This window comes from Anomaloglossus baeobatrachus, chromosome 9 (assembly GCF_048569485.1).
Source record: "Anomaloglossus baeobatrachus isolate aAnoBae1 chromosome 9, aAnoBae1.hap1, whole genome shotgun sequence".
NCBI classification, from domain to species: domain Eukaryota; kingdom Metazoa; phylum Chordata; class Amphibia; order Anura; family Aromobatidae; genus Anomaloglossus; species Anomaloglossus baeobatrachus.
In genome coordinates, this window is record NC_134361.1 from 166,332,934 (window position 1) to 166,359,331 (window position 26,398).

A 26,398-nucleotide genomic window follows, 5' to 3' on the forward strand; every position below is an offset into this window, starting at 1 on the left:
GCGGGGGACCGGGGAGTGTGGCACGGGAGCGGGGAAGCGTGGCACGGGAGCCGGGAAGCATGGCAGGGGAGCCGGGAAGCGTGGCAAGAGAGCCGGGGAGCGTGGCAGGGGAGCCGGGGAGTGTGGCAGGGGAGCCGGGGAGCGTGACAGTACCCCATCCCCCACGCCCCCCTCCCCGCAACCGGGACAGGAAGGCACGTATCAGAGGAGTACCCACACCACCATCACGGTCTCTCCCTGCCTCCTGCCGGAGATTCCGTGATGACTCACCTGCACTGCATATCCCACACAGCTCCCATTTCTCATCTTTATTGCTTCCGTTAGTCCTGATTGTATTTCTGGTTAGTCCTTACCTACCCTATATTCCAATATTTATTGGTTAGACTCCTATGTAATATCATGGACTGTAATTTTTTATGATAAAGGGACTATTGTCATTGCATCCCTATTGGTTTGGTAGTATACTCTTCTTTTAATCACTCCTTGTTGTGTTTGTCTTAATAAAGTATGGATATTGCACTTTACTCTTGTTTCTCCTGTGTTTGACTGGAAAGAGACAGGCAGACATGCAGACAGGTACAGAGACAGGAAGACAGGGAAGGAGGAGACAGCCAGAGAGACAGACAAAGATAGATGGGGAAAGACACAGACCTTGATAGAGACAGATGGGGAAAGAGACAGAGAAATAGAGACAGACAAAGACAGGCAGACAGGGAAAGAGACAGACAGGAAAAGACACAGACAAAGAGACGGGGGAGACAAACGGGGTAAAAGACAGACCTGGGAAAGAGACAGACATGGAAAGAGACAGATGGGCAAAGAAGCAGAGAGATAGAGACAGACAAAGAAAGAGACAGAGACAGGCAGACGAGGAAAGAAGCAGACCTGGAAAGAGACAGACCTGGAAAGAGACAGACCTGGAAAGAGACAGACGAGGAAAGAGACAGACAGAGACAGACGGGAAAGAGACAGACGGGGAAAGAGACAGATCTGGAAAGAGACAGACGGAGCACATTACTTGGCTAATTTAGTTCAATCTGTGTGGAATATGTGTGGTGTTGAAATATATGTTGTGAAGTGCTTCTATTAGCTTAGTTTTTACCTTTTAATAATTACATTTCTATCTATTTGTTTTGTTGTTTGTGTTTGCAGAATACATTTTTGTTAATGCATTCCATTTTGTTAACAGCAGTTATTAACCCGGGTGAAGCCGGGTAGTACAGCTAGTATAATAATAAAATTGTAACCTGTGGAGCTTATTGGACAACTTTTTATGATTAAATAAATAAATGGGGGAAAAAAACAGCGTGGGGTGCCCCTTATTTTTGATAACCAGCAAGGGCAAAGCAGACAGCTGGAGGCTGTTATTATGAGGCTGGAAAGGCCCATGATTATTGGCTCCTTCTTAGACTAAAAATACCAGCCCGCAGCCACCCCAGAAGTGGCACATCACATTAGATGCACCAGTTCTGGCTCTTTGCCTCAGCTCTTCCTGATTACCCTGGTGCGGTACAGGCCAATAACCATGGGCCTTCACAGACTAAAAAAAAATAGCAGCCCGCAGCCACCCCAGAAGAGGCGCATCACATTAGATGCGCCAATTCTAGCGCTTTGCATGGTTCTTCCCTGGCGGGTGGTAATCAGGGTAATGGCAGTTGGGGTTAATGGCACCTGTGTAGTGTTAGCTGGCATCAAGCCCAGGGATTAGTAATGGAAAAGTATCAGACATCGCCATTACAAACCCAGTAATAAAAAAAGATACACACGTAAAAAATACTTTATTAAAATAAACACTTTCCATCATTCAATACTTCACTAAAGAAAAAAAACCAGCAGGACCACCGTAGTCCAAGGAATCTGCCATATTCCACAAATGGAAGCCTGAAAACATAAACATAGAGAAATAAAAACAAGACACAGTCCTTTGTTCACCAATTTATTAAAATGCAAAGTTCCCACCAAAGTCTGGCATAGTCCAGTGCTTCCCAGGACGTTTCTCCACAATAAAAGACTATGGAGGCTCAGAATAAGGCTCAGAATGAGGCTCAGAACGAGACTCCATAGAATTTGAGAAGCAGCCGCTCCCGCCTCTTGCCGCGCACAGCGAAACCCGGCAATTCTGATGAATGGTAATGTCAGGAACGTCACTTATATGCAGTTGTATACCTTCTATGTCCCCCAAAATGTACTCGTGCCCCTTTTCGTGTTCCTACACAATAGCAATGTCCCTTTTTGAACACAGTCAACTTGGAATTGTTTCGCCTTTGTGTTCCTACACAGTAAAAATGCCCTGTGTGTGCCCTACACAATAATAGTTCTTCTCTTAGGGCTGTACAATTATACTACACCTTATGTGCCCCCTTTAGTCCCCAATACTGTTGTAATGTCCCCGAATGTTTACCCACACAATAATAATGGCCCTTTTTTTCAGCCACCATTCATTGGTATTGTTTGTCCTTTGTGCTCCTACAAAGTAAAAATTACCTCTCTGTGCCCCTATACAAATGTAATGTCCCCTTCCATCCCCCAACACAGTAGTAATGTCCCTCTTAGTTTCCCACTTATACTACAACATCTATCACAGGCAAAAGCTGCCCCCTCACTTCCTCCCAGCATGCTCTGCAGTGTGGATCTAATTTGCATATTGAATTATTGCACCATATCTCTTATTTTTTCCCTAATTAGCTTTTTTACAGTTTGATTTCTTCATTAATAGGATATTACCGAAAATCTTTCAGAATTTACTGTAAAAAAATAAATAAATTAAAAAAATAAATAAAATGATGTCCCTAAGTTAAAATATCCCATTTTTTTAGGCATATATATAGCGGTCAGGTCGGATATCAGTTTGAACTTGCTTTGGCAGCACATACACTTTGCTTTTGGCAGCACATTTACTAAACTTGGTACGATACAAAGAAGATCAGCATGGCCCCTGCTCAAGGATGACACGCAAATTCGTGAAGCGTTCCATATTTTGACGCATTTATTAACGCAAATATATTTTTTTTTCGTCAATTTTTGAGGTAAGAACATTTCTGGCCTTGTTAACCCCTTCAAGCCATGGCCATTTTGCTTTATTTCCTTTTCGTTTTTCGTCCTCTTCTTCCAAAAGCCCTAACGTATTGATTTTTCCACGTGAGGGCCGTGTGTTGTACTTTTGAATGACATCACTCATTTTTTCCATATAATGTACTGGAAAATGGGGGAAAAAAAATCCAAAAGTGGAGAAATTGTAATTAAAAAATGAAATTCCACAATTTAGGGGTTTTTTTTTTGCTTTTTTCCTGTCACCACGTTTACAATTTGGTAAAAGTGACCCGGCATTATGATGCCTCCGGCCGGTGCGAGTTCGTAGATACAAAACATGTATACTTTTACTTTTATCTAAAGGGTGAAGAAAAAGCAGAAGTTTGTCCAAAAAAAGAATAGTACCTTGTCGCCATGTTCGGAGACCTGTAGCATTCTCATTGTTCGGGATCTGGGGCTCAGTGACGGCTTTTTTTTTTGCATTTTGAGCTGATGTTTTTAATTACACCATATTTGTGTATGATGATTTGATCGCCTGTTATTGCATTTTAGTGCCATGTTGCGATGACCAAAAACCATCATTTTGTCATCTGGAATATTTTTTCTCGTTACACCTTGTACTAATCAGATTAATTGCTTTTATATTTTTATAGCCCAGGCATTTCTGAACTCAGCAATACCAAATATGTGTATTGTCGCACCCCGGGGCAGCTGAGCTGCTCGGATCCAGGCAATCCGTGGCTCGAGGGGTCCCAGATCCAGGGGCACATCGATCAGTTTTTAAATAAAATGGGAAACATAATAAAAATAGTCCGACTACGCCACACGCGGTGCGCGGCCAGGGGTGGCATGGCCACCGCTGCCGTTCTTCCCTGGGGGTGATGGATGGGGCAGCGTGGATGGTGAAGCCCTACGCGAGCAGGGCTTTTCCCCAGGGGTAGGTAGTTGTTAATGTGGAGGTGCAGTGAAATACCTCAGTCCAGACAGGGGAGTGCAGTTTGGTCGCTTTACTTACAGCTGGGTTCGCAACCTGGGGACGTGCTGGATCCCAGGTGCGCCCGAGTCCTGTGTCCCTGTGCCAACTGACCTGGTGCCACTCGCCCACCGATGCACTTGTGTGTGTGTGTGTGTGTGTGTGTGGGTCCTCCCTGGCGTGGAGCACTTGGAGGTCCTCCTGGTGACTGGGTCCTGCCGCAGGCAGTTTGGACTATTTAAGGGAATATGTCCCGGTCCTCCCTTTGCTGCTTATGCCTCGGATGTTAATGGTGGCAGACGAGTCCTGGAAACCCACCCACCTTGCAGAGTTAATAGACGGCTTGAAGTCCTGGTCTGTTCTCGGATCTGCACCCCGTGCGTGCAAAGTACTAGAAGCCCTGGATTTCCACTCCCACAGCATTCCACTGTCCCTGGAGCTTGACCTTTCGTTCTCCAGATACTTTCTCCCCTGAGTGGCTGCTGTTTCTACTCAGGTCTTGGCGGGGTCTTTGCTACTTTCACTGTGTCTCAAGATTCCTTTGTCTTGACACCTTTACTGACAACTGATTCTCCTCCTTGCGACTGCTCACTTTCAGTCTCTCCAGCCCGCTAACTGACTTCTCCCACTCTCCCCAGGCCATCCACTCCTCCCCCAGGTCTGATCTCTCCCTACCCAGTTGTCTGCCTGTTAGCTCACAGTGCCCAGCCCTGTCACCTGGTTCTATGGGAGTCTCCCGCCCTGGTTTTGGAGTGTATGTGTCCTGGTGTGCTGGTGTCTGTGTACTGACTGGCACAGTTATGTAGGACCCGAGCTGTTACAGTGATGTTACCTTGTTTTGTGACACCTGGTTACCTCAGTGGCGTCTCAATTTTGTTTTGTTTTTTAGTTTTTTAATTGTTTTGCTTTCAATGAGGCAAAAGGGGGATGATTTGAGCTTTAGCTTTTATTTTTTCATATTTTACATAATTATTTATTTCTTTAATATTTTTTACTGATTTTACTAGTTGCCCTAGAGGACTTTATGACTGTACACTGCGATGGCTTTTCCTGTTCAGAGCGATGCTGCAGCATCGCTCTGATCAGGAGAAATCCTGGTCTCCTGAGAGTGCTGGCATTCTGTTGACTCTCACAGGAAGTGATTCATGACAGCATCAGGAGTAATAATCTGACCCCGAGCTGTCATGGAAATACAACGGCGCCCCGTGATCGCATCACGGGGCCACTGACGGTGGCGGGAGCAGAGTTTGACAGTGTGATCTAAAGGGTTAACACACGCACGTCTGCTGATCAGATCCGCCGGAGCCCATGGTAACCGCAGGGACACAACCAATGGCGTACTAGTGACGGGGTTAAATAAATAAATAAATTAGTTGATTAAAAAACTGGCTTGGGTTCCCTGCTATGTTTGGTAACCAGCCAAGGAAAAGCAGACAGCTAGGGGCTGATAGGCTGGGAAGGTCCATGGTTATTGGCTTGTCCAAACCTAAAACTAGCAGCCTGCAGCTGCGGGAGAAGTGGAGCATCACACTAGATGCTCTAATTCTGACGCTTTGCCCAACTCTTCCTGATTGCCATGGTGCAGTGGCAATCGGAGTAATGGTAGCTGGGGTTGATGTCAGCTGTGTAATGTCAGCTGGCAGCAAGCCCAGGGGATAGTAATGGAGAGTCGTCTATCAGGCACCCCCATTAATAACCCAGTAATAAAAAAAGACAACATACACAATTTAACAAAATGATTAATTAAAATAAACACTTTCCATCATTCACTACTTTATTAAAACAAAAAAAAAAAAAATAGCAGGACCACCGTAGTCCAAGAAATCTGCCATAGTCCACAAATGGGAACCTGAAAAAGATAAACAGAGAGAAATAAAAACAAGAGACTGTCCCCTGTGAGCCACTGTATAGTATTAGTAGCCCCATGTACAAAAGTAATGCTTATCAATGAGCCCCTCTACAGTAGTAATGACCTGATGTACAGTAGTAATGCCCCCTGTGTTCCCCAGTACATGAGTAATGCCTCCTGTACAGTAATAATGCCCTCTGTGAGCCCCTGTACAATTATAATGCCCCTGTACAGCAGTAATGTCCCATTGTACAGTAGTAATGCTCTCTGTGAGCTCCTGTACACTAGTAATGCCCCCATGCACAGCAGTAATGCCCTCATTCACAATAGTAATGCCCCCTGTACAATAGTAGTGCCCCCTTGTGCAGTAGTAATGCCCCATGATCAGTAGTAATGCCCACTTGTGACCCCATGTACAGTAGTAATGCCCCCTGTACAGTAGTAATGCCCCCTGTACAGTAGTAATGCCCCCTGTACAGTAGTTATGCCCCCTGCACAGTAGTAATGCCCCCTGTACAGTAGTTATGCCCCCTGCACAGTAGCAATGCCCCCTGTACAGTAGTTCTGCCCCCTGCACAGTAGTAATGCCCCCTGCACAGTAGTAATGCCCCCTGTACAGTAGTAATGCCCCCTGCACAGTAGCAATGCCCCCTGTACAGTAGTAATGCCCACTGTACAGTAGTTATGCCCCCTGTACAGTAGTAATGCCCCCTGCACAGTAGTAATGCCCCCTGCACAGTAGTAATGCCCCCTGTACAATAGCAATGCCCCCAAGATCAGTAGTAATGCCCACCTTTGACCCCATGTACAGTAGTAATGCTCCGTTGTGCAGTAGTAATTTCCCCTGTGAGCCCCAGTACAGTAATAATGCCCCCCTGTACAGTAGTATTGCCCAACTGTGACCCCCATGTAGAAAAATAATGCCCCCTCGTACAGTAGTATTGCCCACTGTGAGGAGCCTCTGTACAATACTAATACCTCCTGTACAGTAGTAATGCCTCTTGTGAGCCCCTGTAAAATTGGAATGCCCCCCTGTGCAGTAGTAATGCCCGTTGTACAGTAGGAAATAGGCCCCATGTTTTCCCAGGATCCTGTGCGGCGCGGATCTCATTTGCATATTAATTAGTGACAAATTATTACCTATTTTTTCCCTGATTACATTTATTACACTTTAACTGCAACATTCATAGAGTGCTACCTAAAACCTTTCAGAATTAACTCATTTAAAACATAATCTCCCTAAGTTAAAATATTTATTTTTATAGGACTATATATAGCGGATACGTCGGATGGCAGTTTGTGCTCGCTTTGGCAGCACATATGCTGAAATTGGAACGATACAGAGAAGATTAGCATGGCCCCTGCGCAAGGATGACACGTATAATCGTGAAGCGTTCCACATTTTCACGCATTTCTCAACCCCAAGTTTTTGTTACCCTCATCTCCCAACATTTCTGGCCTTGTTAACCCCTTACATTTTTTCGCTTTTCCTCTCCTTCTTATTCCAAAAGCCATAACTTTTTTTACTTTTTCGGCAATATAGCTATGTTTGGGCTTGCTTTTTGAGGGAAAACTTGACCTTAATACAATTAATTTATTCATTTATATAGCACTATTAATTCCACACTTTACATACATCAGAAACACTGTCCCCATTGGGGCTCACAATCTAGAGTCCCTATCTGTATGTCTTTGGAGTAGGGGGGGAAACCAGAGTACCCAGAGGAAACCCACGCAAACACAGGGAGAACATACAAATTCCTTGCAGATAGTGTTCTTGGTGGGTTTTGAACACAGGACCCCAGTGCTGCAAGACTGCAGTGCTAACCACTGAGCCACCGTGCTGCCCGTGACTGACATCATTGATTTTACATTTTTTTTTATTTTATAAAGTAGTGGAAAATGGTAAAAAAAAATTCCAAGTTCGGTGAAATTGCTAACAAAGTGCAAGTCCGCATTGTTTTGGGGTTTTTTACTTTCCATGTTCACCATATGGTAAATCAGACTTTGCTCATTCTTAGATGCCAAACATGTATAATTTTTTTTTTGTTTTAAATGGTCAAAAAACCCTCAGAAATATGTAAAAAACAAATAAATTTACCTTTTCGCGATATTTTACAGAACCGTAATGTTTTTATTTTTTGGGGATCTGGGACTATGGGAAGGCTTATTTTTTGTGCCCTGAGCTGACTTTTTACTGATAAAACCGTGGGTAGATATGTGTTTTATTACAATTTAGGCTATGTGCACACGTAAAGTATTTTGTGCAGCTCCACTTCTGCATCTTTTTGCAGGAAAACACGTTTTTGTACAAGGTTGTGCACTTGCACTACATCGTATTCCCTGGACTATGTCAGATTCCCTGGACTACGTCAGACCTGCCTGGGTTTTTATTTTAAATATATTGGTGAACCAGGGAAAGAGTTGGAGAGTGGGGTTTTTTCAAATAAACTATGTGTGTGTTTTTTCTTTTTACTTATCAGGTTAATAATGGGGGTGATTGATTGACGCCTCTTCATTAACCCCTTCAGCCCCCAGCCTGTTTTCACCTTAAAGACCCGGCCATTTTTTGCAATTTTGACCAGTGTCACTTTGACAGGTTATAACTCTGGAACACTTCAACGGATCCTGGTGATTCTGAGATTGTTTTTTCGTGACATATTGTACTTCATGTCAGTGGTAAATTTAGGCCGATATGTTTTGCGTTTATTTGTGAAAATTTCGGAAATTTGGCGAAAATTTTGAAAATTTCGCAATTTTCAAAATTTGAAATTTTATGCCCATAAATCTGAGAGATATGTCACACAAAATAGTTACTAAATAACGTTTCCCACTTGTCTGCTTTACACCAGCGCAATTTTTGAAAAAAAAAAAAATTCCGTTAGGAAGTTAGAAGGGTCAAAGTTCATCAGCAATTTCTCATTTTTCCAACAAAATTTACAAAAAAAAATTTTTTAGGTACCACATCACATTTGGAGTGATTTGAGAAACCTAGGCGACATAAAATACCCCAAAGTGACCCCATTCTAAAATCTGCACCCCTCACTCTGCTCAAAACCACATCCAAGAAGTTTATTAACCCTTTAGGAGCTTCACAGCAGCCAAAGCAATGTAGAAGAAAAAATGAAAATTTTACTTTTTTAACACAAAAATGTTACTTTAGCCATAAAAATTAGTATTTTCACAAGGGTATCAGGAAAAATGCATCATAAAATGTGTCGTGCATTTTCTCCTGAGTACGCAGATACCTCATATGTGGTGGAAATCAAATGTTTGGGCACACGGCAGGACTCGGAAGGCAAGGAGCGCCATTTGAATTTTTTGAGTGCAAAATTAGCTGCACTCATTAGCGGACACCATGTCGGGTTTGAAGACTCCCTGAGGTGCCTAAACAATAGAGCTCCCCCATAAGTGACCCTATTTTGGAAACTAGAGCCCTCAAATATTTTTCTAGATGTTTGTGTGCACTTTGAACCCCTGGGGGCTTCACAGAAGTTTATAACGTTGAGCCGTGAAAAGAATTTTTTTTATTTTTGCCACAAAACTGTTGCTTCAACCAGGTAGCTTTTTTTTATCACAAGGGTATCAGGAAAAAATGCACCATAAAATGTATTGTGCATTTTCTCCTGAGTACGCAGATACCCCATATGTGGTGGAAATCAAATGTTTGGGCACACGGCAGGACTCGGAAGTCAAGGAGCGCCATTTGAATTTTTGAGTGCAAAATTAGCTGCACTCATTAGCGGACGCCATGTCGGGTTTGAAGACTCCCTGAGGTGCCTAAACAATGGAGCTCCCCCATAAGTGACCCCATTTTGGAAACTAGAGCCCTCAAATATTTTTTCTAGATGTTTGATGTGCACTTTGAACCCCTGGGGGCTTCACAGAAGTTAATAACGTTGAAACGTGAAAAGAAAAAAAAATTTTTTTACCACAAAACTGTTGCTTCAACCAGGTAGTTTTTTTTTATCACAAGGGTATCAGGAAAAAATGCACCATAAAATGTATTATGCATTTTCTCCTGAGTATGCAGATACCTCATATGTGGTGGAAATCAAATGTTTGGTCACACGGCAGGACTCGGAAGGCAAGGAGCGCCATTTCACAGCAAAATCGGTTGGAATTATTAGCGGACGCCATGTTGCGATTGGAGACCCCCCTGAAGTGCCTAAACAATGGAGCTCCCCCACAATTGACCCCATTTTGGAAACTAGACCTCTCATGGAATTTATCTAGCTGTTTAGTGAGCACTTTGAACCCCTGGAGGCTTCACAAACGTTTGTAATGTTCAGCCGTGAAAATATTTTATTCTTTTTTTTACCACAAAATTGTTTTTTCAAACAGGTAGCTTTTTTTTCACAAGGGTATCAGGAAAAAATGCACCATAAAATGTATTGAGCAATTTCTCCTGAGTACACAGGTACCTCATATGTGGTGGAAATCAATTGTTTGGGCGTACGGCGGGGCTCAGAAGAGAAGGAGCGCCATTTCACAGTAAAATTGATTGGAATTATTAGCAGACGCCATGTTGCATTTGGAGACCCCCTGAGGTGCCTACACAATGGAGTTCCCCCACATGTGATCCCATTTTGGAAACTAGACCCCCCCATACAAAAAAAATAGTTTGGCGAAATAAAAAATACAGACATCAGTAAAAAAAAAAAAATGAATAAAAAAAAAAAATATGAGTGCCTGCCACTAAGACCAGTGCCAAACGTGAGAGCAATGCACGAGTCTCGCATCGCATCATCCACTCCAGTCTGGAAGAGAGCAACTGCGCTGGATAATGCGATGCGAGAGGGCGGGGCGGCAGATGAGAAAGGGTGCAGCGGATGGAAGATGAGAAAGGGCGCAGCGGATGGAAGATGGGAAAGGGAGCAGCGGATGGAGGAGCGGCAGAGGATGGGAAAGGGCGCAGCGGATGATGGGAAATGGCACAGCGGATAGAGGATGGGAAAGGGCGCAGCGGATGGATGATGGGAAATGGCGCAGCGGATGGAGGAGCGGCGGAGGATGGGGGGAGGGAGGTGAGATGGGGATACCTACCTTACAGGATGGATCTAGGCAGCAGGATCACAGCAGACAGAAGAGGCAGCAGATGAAAGAGGCAACAGATTGAGGAGTGTGAGAGGGGGCAGTAGATGAAGAGGATGGGAGAGAGCAGGCAGCAGGTCGGGGAGGGGGGCAGAGTCTGATGGGAGAGAGAGATGGCACATAGAGGAGGGGGGCCCCGGGGGGAGGGGGGCCCCCAGAACATGGAGGGGGAGGGTGGCCCCCAGAACATGGAGGGGGGAGGGTGGCTTGCAGCACATGTGGGGGGAGGGTGGCTTGCAGCACATGTGCTGCAAGCCACCCTCCCCCCACATGTGCTGCAAGCCACCCTCCCCCCACATGTGGCGAGCGTGGCGGCGGGGACAGTGGCGAGCGTGGCGGCGGGGACAGTGGCGAGTGTGGCGGCGGGGACAGTGGCGAGCGTTGCGGCGGGGACAGTGGCGGGCGGGGCGATCGGGGACAGCGGTGGATCGGGAGCAGCGGCGGGGCGATCGGAGACAGCGGCGGGGCTGGCGGTGGCGGGCGGGGCGGGCAGGGCGATCGGAGACAGCGGCGGGTCTGGCGGTGGCGGGCGGGGCGATCGGAGACAGCGCCGGGGCTGGCGGTGACGATCGGGGCCGCGGCGGGGCTTGCGGTGGCGGGCGGGGCGATCGGAGACAGCGGCGGGGCTGGGGCTGGTGGGCGGGGCGATCAGAGACAGCGGCGGGGCTGGCGGTGGCGGGCGGGGCGATCGGAGACAGCGGCGGGGCTGGCGGGGCGATCGGAGACAGCGGCGGGGCTGGCGTTGGCGGGCGGGGCGATAGGAGACAGCGGCGGGGCTGGCAGGGCGATCGGGGACAGAGGCGGGCGGCGGGGGCAGCAACTTACCGATGGGAACCCTCAGGGACCTACACAGGTCACCTTGGAGAGATCGGTCACAAGACCGGTCTCTCCAATCAGAGCTGGGGGCGGGTGAAGCACCAATCACCCAGCTCCAGCCAATGGCCAGTGCTACAGCAGCACTGATCAGGGCTGGATTTCAATGTTCTAGCCATTTTCAATGGCTGGAACATTACAGTGACTGTAATTGGCTGAGCAGCGTTCGTCAGCCAATCACAGCCTCTGTAGGTTCGGGGAGGAGGCACCACCCCTCCTGAGGTCAGGCAGAGGTCACCTCCTTCCCGAATCTACTGTTTAATTAAACAAATTGGACTCCCCGGGGCTCCGGGACCGTGATTTCGCCATGACGTACTGGGTACGTCATGGGTCGTTTAGCACCATGTCACCATGACATACCCAGTACGTCAAAGGTCGTTAAGGGGTTAATAACTCCTAGGCTTGATGACAGCTGACATTACAAAGCTGACATCAACCCCAAAAATATATTACCCTGATAGCCACCGCACCAGGGCAATCGAGAAGAGTCAAGCAAAGCTCCAGAATTGGCGCATGTAATGTGGTGCAGAAATTCTGGAGTGGCTGCGGGCTATTTTTATGTTGGGAAGGGCCAAATAACCATGGGCCTTCGCAGCCTGATAATATCAGCCCCCTGCTTTCTGCTTTACCTTGACTGATTATCAAAAATAGGGGGAATCCCACGTAATATTTTAAAATTATTTATTTATTTATTTGGTTAAACAAGACTAAAAACATTGTTTAGTGCCACGTGAAAGGCTCTAAATGGTGCAAATGTATAATATGTAGGGGGTTGTGACATTATATCTCTGTAGGATAGCAATCTATTTTGTCTAAAATATTTCTATCATCTATCTAGCTATATCTTTTATATTTTTATTTTATATTTGTACATGTGTTTTTTGTGTATTTTTAGATGTTGAATTCTTTGCTTTTGACAAAATTCCGTTTTCTCTGCTGTCTTTATTTCAACAAACTTTATTATTAAGACAAAAACACGTCAAAACTGCACCAAAACACATGTAACAAAAATGCAAGGCAAAAGCGCAAATAAACTAAGGTACTGAATTGGTGCAGAAATTCTGCAGTGTCAAAAACTCAACAAACACAAGTCATGGGAACCCTGGGGTATGTGCACACATTAGTATTTGGTGCAGTCATTTCTGCACCATTTCTGCATCTCTTGGCAGGAAAAACGCAGCAGAAAAAAACCCCGTTTCCGATACGTTTTTCTGGTGTTTTTGGACAGCAATTGCTATAGAGATAGATAATAGATATAGAAAAGACAGTACACGGACAAATAAACATATAATTGCACTTCCTCCAGACATCTAATATATAAAGCTGAATGTGTGTATGTATGTATGTATGTGTGTGTGTATGTCCGGGATTGGCATCTGCACCGTCGCAGCTACAGTCACAAAATTTTGCACACTCACACATCTGGACCCCGAGAGTGTCATAGGCTATGTTGTGAGGCGAAATTTTAACCCCGCGCGTTCCAATTTACGAATCAATTTTGCCCTTATCTACATAATGGGGAAAAAGTGAAACGAAAAGTGTATCCCCACCGTCGCATTTACAATCACAAAATTTTGCACAGACACCTCATGTGACCCAGGGAACGTCGTAGACTATGTTTTGACAGGAAAATCTAACCCCACACTTTACAGTTACTCTCCGAAAAACATGCCTTCATTAAAGTAAATGGAGCCTGGAACTTCAGGTTATTAGTAGCAGCTGTGAGTGGTTGCTACAGGAACAAAAGACATTCATAGTATAAGAAGCATATATGTGAGATAATAAGATGTCAGGGGGGAGATGGATAGAGAGAGACAGACAGAGAGAGAATCAGACAGATACAGACAGGGAAAGAGACAGAGAGATAGAGACAGACAGGGAAAGAGACAGACAGAGACAAACGGTGAAAGAGACAGACAGAGACAGACGGGGAAAAGGAGAGACAGACCTGGAAAGAGACAGACCTGGAAAGAGACAGGCAGATATGCAGACAGGTACAGAGACAGGAAGACAGGGAAGGAGAAGACAGCCAGAGAGACAGACAAAGATAGATGGAGAAAGACACAGACCTTGATAGAGACAGATGGGGAAAGAGACAGAAAATAGAGACAGACAAAGACAGGCAGACAGGGAAAGAGACAGACAGGAAAAGACACAGACAAAGAGACGGGGGAGACAAACGGGGTAAAAGACAGACCTGGGAAAGAGACAGACATGGAAAGAGACAGATGGGCAAAGAAGCAGAGAGATAGAGACAGACAAAGAAAGAGACAGAGACAGGCAGACGAGGAAAGAAGCAGACCTGGAAAGAGACAGACCTGGAAAGAGACAGACCTGGAAAGAGACAGACGAGGAAAGAGACAGACAGAGACAGACGGGAAAGAGACAGATGGGGAAAGAGACAGATCTGGAAAGAGACAGACGGAGCACATTACTTGGCTAATTTAGTTCAATCTGTGTGGAATATGTGTGGTGTTGAAATATATGTTGTGAAGTGCTTCTATTAGCTTAGTTTTTACCTTTTAATAATTACATTTCTATCTATTTGTTTTGTTGTTTGTGTTTGCAGAATACATTTTTGTTAATGCATTCCATTTTGTTAACAGCAGTTATTAACCCGGGTGAAGCCGGGTAGTACAGCTAGTATAATAATAAAATTGTAACCTGTGGAGCTTATTGGACAACTTTTTATGATTAAATAAATAAATGGGGGGAAAAAACAGCGTGGGGTGCCCCTTATTTTTGATAACCAGCAAGGGCAAAGCAGACAGCTGGAGGCTGTTATTATGAGGCTGGAAAGGCCCATGATTATTGGCTCCTTCTTAGACTAAAAATACCAGCCCGCAGCCACCCCAGAAGTGGCACATCACATTAGATGCACCAGTTCTGGCTCTTTGCCTCAGCTCTTCCTGATTACCCTGGTGCGGTACAGGCCAATAACCATGGGCCTTCGCAGACTGAAAATAGCAGCCCGCAGCCACCCCAGAAGAGGCGCATCACATTAGATGCGCCAATTCTAGCGCTTTGCATGGTTCTTCCCTGGCGTGGTGGCAATCAGGGTAATGGCAGTTGGGGTTAATGGCACCTGTGTAGTGTTAGCTGGCATCAAGCCCAGGGATTAGTAATGGAAAAGTATCAGACATCGCCATTACGAACCCAGTAATAAAAAAAGATACACACGTAAAAAATACTTTATTAAAATAAACACTTTCCATCATTCAATACTTTACTAAAGAAAAAAAACAGCAGGACCACCGTAGTCCAAGGAATCTGCCATATTCCACAAATGGAAGCCTGAAAACATAAACATAGAGAAATAAAAACAAGACAGTCTTTGTTCACCAATTTATTAAAATGCAAAGTTCCCACCAAAGTCTGACATAGTCCAGTGCTTCCCAGGACGTTTCTCCACAATAAAAGACTATGGAGGCTCAGAATGAGGCTCAGAACGAGACTCCACAGAATTTGAGAAGCAGCCGCTCCCGCCTCTTGCCGCGCACAGCGAAACCCGGCAATTCTGATGAATGGTAATTTCAGGAACGTCACTTATATGCAGTTGTATACCTTCTATGTCCCCCAAAATGTACTCGTGCCCCTTTTCGTGTTTCTACACAATAGCAATGTCCCTTTTTGAACACAGTCAACTTGGAATTGTTTCGCCTTTGTGTTCCTACACAGTAAAAATGCCCTGTGTGTGTCCTACACAATAATAGTTCTTCTCTTAGGGCTGTACAATTATACTACACCCTATGTGCCCCCTTTAGTCCCCAATACTGTTGTAATGTCCCCGAATGTTTACCCACACAATAATAATGGCCCTTTTTTTCAGCCACATTCATTGGTATTGTTTGTCCTTTGTGCTCCTACAAAGTAAAAATTACCTCTCTGTGCCCCTATACAAATGTAATGTCCCCTTCCATCCCCCAACACAGTAGTAATGTCCCTCTTTGTTTCCCACTTATACTACAACATCTATCACAGGCAAAAGCTGCCCCCTCACTTCCTCCCAGCATGCTCTGCAGTGTGGATCTAATTTGCATATTAAATTATTGCACAATATCTCTTATTTTTTCCCTAATTAGCTTTTTTACAGTTTGATTTCTTCATTAATAGGATATTACCTAAAATCTTTCAGAATTTACTGTAAAAAATAAATAAATTAAAAAAAATAAATAAAATGTTGTCCATAAGTTAAAGTATCCAATTTTTTTAGGCCTATATATAGCGGTCAGGTCGGATATCAGTTTGAGCTTGCTTTGGCAGCACATATACTTTGCTTTTGGCAGCACATTTGTCGCGGGCGGAGGAGGGGACGCCACGCTCTCCCTCTGCTCGGGTCCGGCTGCCGCGGCCGCTGCCGCCTGCTGCTGCTCGGTGGCTCGAGCGATGGGCCGGATCCCGGGGACTCGAGCGGCGCTCCTCGCCCGTGAGTGAAAGGGGATTGGGATTTGGGATGGTTTATTGTCCGTGACGCCACCCACGGTTGTGGGGATTAAGTGGACACCACCGCTGCTCTTTCTGGGGAGCCCGGGAGTGTTGGTACGGAGCAGCCAGTTGTTGATTTGCCCCTCCGTGGGTAGGGGTCTTGGTGCTCCCGGGGCCCAGTGATGGGGTTGGTATGGTGGACAGGCGGGTATGGGGCCTGTGGAGGTGCAGGGGCGCAGGGGCAGCGCTGTGCCGCACGGCACGGAGGTACTCACTCAGCCAGTAAACACGACACAGTTCTCGGTAAACAAACGGCTGGTTGGACGGGTCCCTCGGACGGTTACGGTGCTGCGGTTCCCTGCAGTTAGCGGTGACGGTCTCTTCCCTGCACCTATGTAAAGTCTTTTTGGTAGCGATGGGTCCCCACCGGTTACCCACTCCTCGGCTTCAATCTGGGCCGAAGGAGCCCTACTTTGCCCGCAGGCGCTGGCCCTGGGAAACTGGTGCCCTGGCGGTGGCGGTGTCTCCCCTTCACGGTCGGAATGTTGCCTTCAATCGGGACTTGGTTGTTAGGAGACAGAGGTCCCCTTCACTGACGGATTTGGCAAATTATGGCGACTCCTAGCCTTGCCGGGATCCGAAAAGCCCCTGCCCTGGTGCTGACTGTTCTTCGTATACTGCTCCGGTACCGCCGGGTCACCACCCATCCGCGGTCCTTCCAGCAACCTCCAAGCAGTCCCCCTGCAGACTATCACCGCCGTCTGCTGACCTTGCTGTCACAGTCCGGGGCACACACCCGGACCAACTTCAGGCTTTCTTAACTGTCACTTTCTGTCGCCACTCTTACTGTCCTCCTTTACCACTTCACTGTTTACTCCTTCACTTCCCTAGCTGTTCTCTGTTCTGCCTGGTTCTCCCGCCTCCAGGGCTGTGAACTCCTCGGTGGGCGGAGCCAACCGCCTGGCCCACCCCCTGCTGTGGACATCAGCCCCTGGAGGAAGGCAACAAGGATTTTAGGTTAGCCTGGTGTTCCTGCAGGGAATGTGGGGTGCGTGTGATGTTGTGACCTGTGACCCCTGGCTTGCCCAGGGCGTCACACATTTACTAAACTTGGTACGATACAAAGAATATCAGCATGGCCCCTGCGCAAGGATGACACGCAAATTCGTGAAGCGTTCCATATTTTGACGCATTTATTAACCCAAATGTACTTTTTTTTTCGTCAATTTTTGAGGTAAGAACATTTCTGGCCTTATTAACCCCTTCAAGCCATGGCCATTTTGCTTTATTTCCTTTTCGTTTTTCGTCCTCTTCTTCCAAAAGCCCTAACGTATTGATTTTTCCACGTGAGGGCCGTGTGTTGTACTTTTGAATGACATCACTCATTTTTTCCATATAATGTACTGGAAAATGGGGGGAAAAAATCCAAAAGTGGAGAAATTGTAATTAAAAAGTGAAATTCCACAATTTAGGGGTTTTTTTTTGCTTTTTTCTGTCACCATGTTTACAATTTGTTAAAAGTGACCCAGCATTATGATGCCTCAGGCCGGTGCGAGTTCGTAAATACAAAACATGTATACTTTTATCTAAAGGGTGAAGAAAAAGCAGAAGTTCGGAGACCTGTAGCATTCTCATTGTTCGGGATCTGGGGCTCAGTGACGGCTTTTTTTTTTGCGTTTTGAGCTGGTTTTTAATTATACCATATTTGTATATGATGTTTTGATCGCCTGTTATTGCATTTTAATGCCATGTTGCGATGACCAAAAACCATCATTTTGTCATCTGGAATATTTTTTCTCGCTACACCTTGTACTAATCAGATTAATTGCTTTTTTATTTTTATAGCCCAGGCATTTCTGAACTCAGCAATACCAAATATGTGTATTGTCGCACCCCGGGGCAGCCGAGTTGCGCGGATCCGGGCAATCCGTGGCTCGAGGGGTCCCAGATCCAGGGGCACGTCGATCAGTTTTTAAATAAAATGGGAAAAATAATAAAAATAGTCTGACTACGCCACACGCGGTGCGCGGCCAGGGATGGCATGGCCACCGCTGCCGTTCTTCCCTTGGGGTGATGGATGGGGCAGCGTGGATGGTGAAGCCCTACGCGAGCAGGGCTTTTCCCCAGGGGTAGGTAGGGGTTAATGTGCAGGTGCAGTGAAATACCTCAGTCCAGACAGGGGAGTGCAGTTTGGTCGCTTTACTTATAGCTGGGTTCGCAACCTGGGGAGGTGCTGGATCCCAGGTGCGCCCGAGTCCTGTGTCCCTGTGCCAGCTGACCTGGTGCCACTCGCCCACCGATGCACTTGTGTGTGTGTGTGTGTGGGTCCTCCATGGCGTGGAGCACTTTCACTGTGTCTCAAGATTCCTTTGTCTGTCTTGACACCTTTACTGACAACTCATTCTCCTCCTTGCGACTGCTCACTTTCAGTCTCTCCAGCCCGCTAACTGACTTCTCCCACTCTCCCCAGGCCATCCACTCCTCCCCCAGGTCTGATCTCTCCCTACCCAGTTGTCTGCCTGTTAGCTCACAGTGCCCAGCCCTGTCACCTGGTTCTATGGGAGTCTCCCGCCCTGGTTTTGGAGTGTATGTGTCCTGGTGTGCTGGTGTGTGTGTACTGACTGGCACATTTATGAAGGACCCGAGCTGTTACAGTGATGTTACCTTGTTTTGTGACACCTGGTTACCTCAGGGGCGTCTCAATTTTGTTTTGTTTTTTATTTTTTTATTTGTTTTGCTTTCAATGAGCCAAAAGGGGGGTGATTTGAGCTTTAGCTTTTATTTTTTCATATTTTACATAATTATTTATTTCTGTAATATTTTTTACTGATTTTACTAGTTTCCCTAGAGGACTTTATGACTGTACACTGCGATGGCTTTTCTTGTTCAGAGCGATGCTGAAGCATCGCTCTGATCAGGAGAAATGCTGGTCTCCTGAGAGTGCTGGCGCTCTGTTGACTCTCACAGGAAGTGATTCATGACAGCATCAGGAGTAATAATCTGACCCCGAGCTGTCATGGAAATACAACGGCGCCCCGTGATCGCATCACGGGGCCACTGACGGTGGCGGTAGCAGAGTTTGACAGTGTGATCTAAAGGGTTAACACACGCACGTCTGCTGATCAGATCCGCCGGAGCCCATGGTAACCGCAGGGACACGACCAATGGCGTACTAGTGACGGGGTTAAATAAATAAATAAATAAATTACCGTCGTTATTTAAAAAACTGGCATGGGGTTCCCTGCTATGTTTGGTAACCAGCCAACGAAAAGCAGACAGCTAGGGGCTGATAGGCTGGGAAGGTCCATGGTTATTGGCTCGTCCAAGCCTAAAACTAGCAGCCTGCAGCTGCGGGAGAAGTGGAGCATCACACTAGATGCTCTAATTCTGGAGCTTTGCCCGCCTCTTCCTGATTGCCATGGTGCAGTTGCAATCGGAGTAATGGTAGCTGGGGTTGACATCAGCTGTGTAATGTCAGCTGGCAACACGCCCAGGGGATAGTAATGGAGAGGCGTCTATCAGGCACCCCCATTAATAACCCAGTAATAAAAAAGACAACATACACAATTTAACAAAATGATTTATTAAAATAAACACTTTCCATCATTCACTACTTTATTAAAACAAACAAAAAAAAATAGCAGGACCGCCGTAGTCCAAGGAATCCGCCATAGTCCACAAATGGGAACCTGAGAAAGATAAACAGAGAGAAAATAAAAACAAGAGACTGTCCCCTGTGAGCCACTGTATAGTATTAGTAGCCCCATGTACAAAAGTAATGCTTATCAATGAGCCCCTCTACAATAGTAATGACCTGATGTACAGTAGTAATGCCCCCTGTGTTCCCCAGTACATGAGTAATGCCTCCTGTACAGTAATAATGCCCTCTGTGAGCCCCTGTACAATTATAATGCCCCTGTACAGCAGTAATGTCCCATTGTACAGTAGCAATACTCTCTGTGAGCTCCTGTACACTAGTAATGCCCCCATGTACAGCAGTAATGCCCTCATTCACAATAGTAATGCCCTCTGTACAATAGTAGTGCCCCCTTGTGCAGTAGTAATGCCCCATGGTCAGTAGTAATGCCCACTTGTGACCCCATGTACAGTAGTAATGCCCCCTGTACAGTAGTAATGCCCCCTGCACAGTAGTAATGCCCCCTGTACAGTAGTTATGCCCCCTACACAGTAGTAATGCCCCCTTGTACAGTAGTAATGCTCCGTTGTGCAGTAGTAATTACCCCTGTGAGCCCCACTACAGTAATAATGCCCCCCTGTACAGTAGTATTGCCCAACTGTCACCCCCATGTACAAAAATAAGGCCCCCTCATACAGTAGTATTGCCCCATGTGAGGAGCCTCTGTACAATACTAATACCTCCTGTACAGTAGTAATGCCTCTTGTGAGCCCCTGTAAAATTTGAATGCCCCCCTGTGCAGTAGTAATGCCCAATGTACCTTAGTAATTCCCCCGTGTGGCCCTGTACAATAGTAATGCCCGTTGTACAGTAGGAAATAGGCCCCATGTTCTCCCAGGATCCTGTGCGGCGGCGCAGATCTCATTTGCATATTAATTAGTGACAAATTATTACCTATTTTTTCCCTGATTACATTTATTACACTTTAACTGCAACATTCATAGAGTGCTACCTAAAACCTTTCAGAATTAACTGATTTTAAAAATAATCTCCCTAAGTTAAAATATTTACTTTTATAGGACTATATATAGCGGATACGTCGGATGGCAGTTTGTGCTAGCTTCTGCAGCACATATGCTGAAATTGGAACGATACAGAGAAGATTAGCATGGCCCCTGCGCAAGGATGACACGTATAATCGTGAAGCGTTCCACATTTTCACGTATTTCTCAACCCCAAGTTTTTGTTACCCTCATCTCCCAACATTTCTGGCCTTGTTAACCCCTTACGTTTTTTCGCTTTTCCTCTCCTTCTTATTCCAAAAGCCAGAACGTTTTTTTATTTTTTCGACAATATAGCTATGTTTGGCCTTGTTTTTTGATAGAAAAGTTGACCTTAATACTATTAATTTATAATTTTATTCTTTATATAGCGCTATTAATTCCACAGTACTTCACATACACCAGGAACACTGTCCCCATTGGGGCTCACAATCTAGAGTCCCTATCTGTATGTCTTTGGAGTGTGGGAGGAAACCAGAGTACCCAGAGGAAACCCACACAAACACAGGGAGAACATACAAACACCTTGCAGATAGAGTCCTTGGTGGGTTTTGAACCCAGGACCCCAGTGCTGCAAGACTGCAGTGCTAACCACTGAGCCACCGTGCTGCCCGTGACTGACATCTTTGATTTTACTTTTTTTTTTTATTTTATAAAGTAGTGGAAAATGGTAAAAAAAAAATCCAAGTTCGGTGAAACTGCTAACAAAGTGCAAGTCCGCATTGTTTTGGGGTTTCTTACTTTCCATGTTCACCATATGGTAAATCAGACTTCGCAGCATGATTGCCCAGGTCAGTACAAGTTCTTAGATACAAAACATGTATAATTTTTTTTTTTATTTAAATGGTCAAAAAAAATTCAGAAATATGTAAAAAACAAATAAATTTACGTTTTCGCGATATTTTCCAGGACCGTAATGTTTTTATTTTTTGGGGATCTGGGACTATGGGAAGGCTTATTTTTTGTGCCCTGAGATGACTTTTTACTGATAAAACCGGGGGTAGATATGTGTTTTATTACAATTTAGGCTATGTGCACACGTAAAGTATTTTGTGCAGCTCCACTTCTGCATCTTTTTGCAGGAAAACACGTTTTTGTACAAGGTTGTGCACTACATCGGATTCCCTGGACTACGTCAGATTCCCTGGACTACGTCAGACCTGCCTGGGTTTTTATTTTAAATATATTGGTGAACCAGGGAAAGAGTTGGAGAGTGGGGTTTTTTCAAATAAACTATTTGTGTGTGTTTTTTCTTTTTACTTATCGGGTTAATAATGGGGGTGATTGATTGACGCCTCTTCATTAATAACTCCTAGACTTGATGACAGCTGACATTACAAAGCTGACATCAACCCCAAAAATATATTACCCTGATAGCCACCACACCAGGGCAATCGAGAAGAGTCAAGCAAAGCTCCAGAATTGGCGCATCTAATGTGGTGCAGAAATTCTGGAGTGGCTGCGGGCTGCTATTTTTAGGTTGGGAAGGGCCAAATAACCGTGGGCCTTCGCAGCCTGATAATATCAGCCCCCTGCTTTCTGCTTTACCTTGACTGATTATCAAAAATAGGGGGAATCCCACGTAATATTTTAAAATTATTTATTTATTTATTAGGTTAAACAAGACTAAAAACATTGTTTAGTGCCACGTGAAAGGCTCTAAATGGTGCAAATGTATAATATGTAGGGGGGTTGTGACATTATATATCTGTAGGATAGCAATCTATTTTGTCTAAAATATTTCTATCATCTATCTAGCTTTATCATTTATATTTTTTTTTTATATTTGTACATGTGTTTTTTGTGTATTTTTAGATGTTGAATTCTTTGCTTTTGACAAAATTCTGTTTTCTCTGCTGTCTTTATTTCAACAAACTTTATTATTAAGACAAAAACACGTCAAAACTGCACCAAAACACATGTAACAAAAATGCAAGGCAAAAGCGCAAATAAACTAAGGTACTGAATTGGTGCAGAAATTCTGCAGTGTCAAAAACTCAACAAACACTAGTCATGGGAACCCTGGGGTATGTGCACACATTAGTATTTGGTGCAGTCATTTCTGCACCATTTCTGCATCTCTTGGCAGGAAAAACGCAGCAGAAAAAAACCCCGTTTCCGATACGTTTTTCTGGTGTTTTTGGACAGCAATTGCTATAGAGATAGATAATAGATATAGAAAAGACAGTACACGGACAAATAAACATATAATTGCACAACCTCCAGACATCTAATATATAAAGCTGAATGTGTGTATGTATGTGTGTGTGTATGTCCGGGATTGGCATCTGCAGCGTCGCAGCTACAGTCATAAAATTTTTAACCCTCACACATCTGGACCCCGAGAGCGTCATAGGCTATGTTGTGAGGTGAAATTTTAACCCCGCGCGTTCCAATTTATCAATCAATTTTGCCCTTATCTACATAATGGGGAAAAAGTGAAACGAAAAGTGTATCCGCACCGTCGCATTTACAATCACAAAATTTTGCACAGACACCTCATGTGACCCAGGGAACGTCGTAGACTATGTTTTGACAGGAAAATCTAACCCCGCGCTTTACAGTTACTCTCTGAAAAACATGCCTTCATTAAAGTAAATGGAGCCTGGAACTTCAGGTTATTAGTAGCAGCTTTGAGTGGTTGCTACAGGAACAAAAGACATTCATAGTATAAGAAGCGTATATGTGAGATAAGATGTCAGTGGGGAGATGAATAGAGAGAGACAGACAGAGAGAAAATCAGACAGATACAGACAGGGAAAGAGACAGAGAGATAGAGACAGACAGGGAAAGAGACAGACAGAGACAAACGGTGAAAGAGACAGACAGAGACAGACGGGGAAAAGGAGAGACAGACCTGGAAAGAGACAGACCTGGAAAGAGACAGACCTGGAATGAGACAGGCAGATATGCAGACAGGTATAGAGACAGGAAGACAGGGAAGGAGAAGACAGCCAGAGAGACAGACAAAGATAGATGGAGAAAGACACAGACCTTGATAGAGACAGATGGGGAAAGAGACAGAGAAATAGAGACATACAAAGTCAGGCAGACAGGGAAAGAGACAGACAGGAAAAGACACAGACAAAGAGACGGGGAGACAGACGGGGTAAGAGACAGACGGGGTAAGAGACAGACCTGGAAAGAGACAGACCTGGAAAGAGACAGACCTGGAAAGAGACAGACGAGGAAAGAGACAGACAGAGACAGACGGGAAAGAGACAGACGGGGAAAGAGACAGATCTGGAAAGAGACAGACGGAGCACATTACATGGCTAATTTAGTTAAATCTGTGTGGAATATCTGTGGTGTTGAAATATATGTTCTGAAATGCTTCTATTAGCTTAGTTTTTGCCTTTTAATAATTACATTTCTATCTATTTGTTTTGTTGTTTGTGTTTGCAGAATACACTTTTGTTAATGCATTCTATTTTGTTAACAGCAGTTAATAACACGGGCGAAGCCGGGTAGTACAGCTAGTATAATAATAAAATTGTAACCTGTGGAGCGTATTGGACAACTTTTTATGATTAAATAAATAAATGGGGGAAAAAAACAGCGTGGGGTGCCCCTTATTTTTCATAACCATCAAAGGCAAAGCAGACAGCTGGAGGCTATTATTATGAGGCTGGAAAGGCCCATGATTATTGGCTCCTTCTTAGACTAAAAGTAACAGCCCGCATCCACCCCAGAAGCGGCACATCACATTAGATGCACCAGTTCTGGCTCTTTGCCTCAGCTCTTCCTGATTACCCTGGTGCGGTACAGGCCAATAACCATGGGCCTTCCCAGACGAAAAATAGCAGCACTCAACCACCCCAGAAGAGGCGCATCACATTAGATGCACCAATTCTAGCGCTTTGCATGGTTCTTCCCTGGCGTGGTGGCAATCAGGGTAATGGTAGTTAGGGTTAATGGCACCTGTGTAGTGTTAGCTGGCATCAAGCCCAGGGATTAGTAATGGAAAAGTATCTATCAGACATCGCCATTACGAACCCAGTAATAAAAAATGATACACACGTAAAAAATACTTTATTAAAATAAACACTTTCCATCATTCAATACTTTACTAAAGAAAAAAAAAAACAGCAGGACCACCATAGTCCAAGGAATCTGCCATATTCCACAAATGGAAGCCTGAAAACATAAACATAGAGAAATAAAAACAAGACACAGTCCTTTGTTCACCAATTTATTAAAATGCAAAGTTCCCACCAAAGTCTGACATAGTCCAGTGCTTCCCAGGACGTTTCTCCACAATAAAAGACTATGGAGGCTCAGAATAAGGCTCAGAATGAGGCTCAGAACGAGACTCCATAGAATTTGAGAAGCAGCCGCTCCCGCCTCTTGCCGCGCACAGCGAAACCCGGCAATTCTGATGAATGGTAATGTCAGGAACGTCACTTATATGCAGTTGTATACCTTCTATGTCCCCCAAAATGTACTCGTGCCCCTTTTCGTGTTCCTACACAATAGCAATGTCCCTTTTTGAACACAGTCAACTTGGAATTGTTTCGCCTTTGTGTTCCTACACAGTAAAAATGCCCTGTGTGTGCCCTACACAATAATAGTTCTTCTCTTAGGGCTGTACAATTATACTACACCCTATGTGCCCCCTTTAGTCCCCAATACTGTTGTAATGTCCCCGAATGTTTACCCACACAATAATAATGGCCCTTTTTTCAGCCACATTAATTGGTATTGTTTGTCCTTTGTGCTCCTACAAAGTAAAAATTACCTCTCTGTGCCCCTATACAAATGTAATGTCCCCTTCCATCCCCCAACACAGTAGTAATGTCCCTCTTTGTTTCCCACTTATACTACAACATCTATCACAGGCAAAAGCTGCCCCCTCACTTCCTCCCAGCATGCTCTGCAGTGTGGATCTAATTTGCATATTAAATTATTGCACCAGATCTCTTATTTTTTCCCTAATTAGTTTTTTACAGTTTGATTTCTTCATTAATAGGATATTACCTAAAATCTTTCAGAATTTACTGTAAAAAAATAAATAAATTAAAAAAATAAATAAAATGATGTCCCTAAGTTAAAATTTCCCATTTTTTTAGGCCTATATATAGCGGTCAGGTCGGATATCAGTTTGAGCTTGCTTTCGCAGCACATATACTTTGCTTTTGGCAGCACATTTACTAAACTTGGTACGATACAAAGAATATCAGCATAGCCCCTGCGCAAGGATGACACGCAAATTCGTGAAGCGTTCCATATTTTGACTCATTTATTAACGCAAATGTATTTTTTTTTCGTCAATTTTTGAGGTAAGAACATTTCTGGCCTTGTTAACCCCTTCAAGCCATGGCCATTTTGCTTTATTTCCTTTTCGTTTTTCGTCCTCTTCTTCCAAAAGCCCTAACGTATTGATTTTTCCACGTGAGGGCCGTGTGTTGTACTTTTGAATGACATCACTCATTTTTTCCATATAATGTACTGGAAAA

General features: G+C 44.7%; 5 non-coding genes across 5 annotated transcripts; all 5 read left to right on the forward strand.

The window, feature by feature from the left end:
- The first annotated feature begins 2,876 nt into the window (after positions 1–2,876).
- Positions 2,877–2,980, forward strand: LOC142253805 (U6 spliceosomal RNA). Its single transcript, XR_012726838.1, has one exon. It is a non-coding gene; the product is annotated as a U6 spliceosomal RNA (small nuclear RNA).
- A 4,171-nt stretch (positions 2,981–7,151) lies between these two features.
- LOC142253789 (U6 spliceosomal RNA) lies at positions 7,152–7,258 on the forward strand. Its single transcript, XR_012726824.1, has one exon. It is a non-coding gene; the product is annotated as a U6 spliceosomal RNA (small nuclear RNA).
- A 10,065-nt stretch (positions 7,259–17,323) lies between these two features.
- On the forward strand, positions 17,324–17,431 carry LOC142253828 (U6 spliceosomal RNA). Its single transcript, XR_012726860.1, has one exon. It is a non-coding gene; the product is annotated as a U6 spliceosomal RNA (small nuclear RNA).
- Positions 17,432–20,994: 3,563 nt separating this feature from the next.
- Positions 20,995–21,101, forward strand: LOC142253803 (U6 spliceosomal RNA). Its single transcript, XR_012726836.1, has one exon. It is a non-coding gene; the product is annotated as a U6 spliceosomal RNA (small nuclear RNA).
- Positions 21,102–26,071: 4,970 nt separating this feature from the next.
- Positions 26,072–26,175, forward strand: LOC142253821 (U6 spliceosomal RNA). Its single transcript, XR_012726853.1, has one exon. It is a non-coding gene; the product is annotated as a U6 spliceosomal RNA (small nuclear RNA).
- Positions 26,176–26,398: the final 223 nt, after the last annotated feature.